At 53.0% G+C, this 1,687-nt stretch overlaps 1 long non-coding RNA gene across 1 annotated transcript; it reads right to left on the bottom strand.

Annotated features, from left to right (window-relative positions):
- Positions 1–311: 311 nt before the first annotated feature.
- On the bottom strand, positions 312–1,662 carry LOC107184536. The gene is made up of 2 exons (XR_001515387.1): positions 1,565–1,662; positions 312–925 (listed from the first exon to the last, which is right to left on the bottom strand). It is a non-coding gene; the product is annotated as an uncharacterized LOC107184536 (long non-coding RNA).
- Positions 1,663–1,687: the final 25 nt, after the last annotated feature.

The raw sequence follows: 1,687 nt of genomic DNA, 5'->3' as shown, positions 1-1,687 counted from the left end.
AAATGGACTCAAATTCTTCTAAGAACACCTACTGTTCCCAGACTTGCCTCCCAGGTTTCAGAACCTGAAAATCTCACTCCTGACCCCAGACTGTTGCTGCTGCTGCTGTAGGGGGTGGGGGTGGGTGGTGAGGGTAGGTGTGTGTTTTTTTTTGGGGGTAGGGGGGGTTGGAGAAGTGGAGGTGGCTTGGCCTTCTTCTCTGGGTGTGGCCCTCACGTGCTCACTGTGCTGAGTCTGGCCACAGTTTCCCATCACAGGGAAGCAATTCCACAGGAATGCATCAAGACCACAGACGTGAAGAATCACGGACACTGATTTCATCCAAGTTCTATGAGGCGTGAACAACAATCAAAATCAAAATCAAAACAAAACAAAACAACAACAACAAAACAAACAAAAAAAAAACAGAAAAGAAAAAAATAGCCCTTTGTGGTAAAGGGCATGCTGGGAAGGCGAGAGCCAGAGCTGCCTCCCCAGAGCATGCTGGGAGGATGGGCACCAGAGCCACTCTCTAGAGCATGCTGGGAGATGGCCACCAGCACATCTCCAAGGACGGCACTTCCCCCCAACTCCCACCCCTATGCCCTCACCCACCCCCAACCCGGAGACCAGAGGAAAGTTTGTCCAAAGATGACTGCGGAGTAAGGGATGCCGAGGGTCTCTGAAGGTCCCCACACTGTGGGGGCTGGAGCCGGCGAACGGGGAGAACAGTCAAGATGAGGAGATGGAGAAACAGAGGCCGCAGAGAAACGGGACAGAGACTGGAGGGGCCAGTGTGTTGGCGGGGGTCATGGGGAGAGCGCGGCGGAGGCTGTGTGGCCGCTAGCCCGAGGCGTTGATGTACAGCTGGCTCTTGAGAATGTAGTCGATGACGGGCTGGGACAGGTAATCCACGACATGGCCGTCCCCATGCTGCAGGGCCAGCCTGGGTGAGAACAGATGGGAATCAGATGGACATTGTTCCCTGAAGCCCGGCAGGAGGACTGGTCTGCCCACTCGCTTTCAGGGAAAGGGTGTACCCAACGCGCCATCACCAGCCTTTGCTTAGGCTAAGTGGAATCCCTCTTAGGAAATACCCTCTCGTGTCCACAATTTCCCCCCCAACCTGGTGACTCCATTTCATCCTGGCTCTGCCAGCTCCTAGCTGAGGGACCTTGGGCAAGTGATTTAAACCCATCTGTTCTTCAGTTTTCTCTTCCACAAAACGTAGACAATAACTATCTCATTTATTACAAAAATCAAGTGATTCATTACGAAACCCACTTAGAACAGCCCAAGCACACAGTAGGCATTTCAATGTTAGCTATTATCTTTCCTTTGTGTTTCTCTGCACCATGATCTGTGAGAATGATTCTCATCGGGGTTCTTCTGCTTGACCATTTCCTTTCTTCCCTACAGGAGCCTGATGGAGAAGAAGGTGCCCTCTCACAAGCCGGGGGGCTATGGCGGGAAGGCACCCACAGGTACAAAAGGGCTCCAGGGATGCCCCTCGGTTTCTGCAGTTTTGCTCTAGCCTTGGTCTGGCTGCTCCCCATTCTCTCCTCATATGAGGAGTCAAACGTACCTGCTCTTGGTTGAGCTGACAACAGACATGGGATGGTTGATGTCATCCTTCACCACCATGATGTTGTTCTGGGGACAGAGCAGAGAGAATAGGTTGCCAGCCACCCACCCCACCCACCCCCGA

Source organism: Myotis davidii, unplaced genomic scaffold (genome assembly GCF_000327345.1).
Source record: "Myotis davidii unplaced genomic scaffold, ASM32734v1 scaffold362, whole genome shotgun sequence".
NCBI classification, from domain to species: Eukaryota; Metazoa; Chordata; class Mammalia; order Chiroptera; family Vespertilionidae; genus Myotis; species Myotis davidii.
This window is presented reverse-complemented; position numbering and strand designations above follow the sequence as displayed.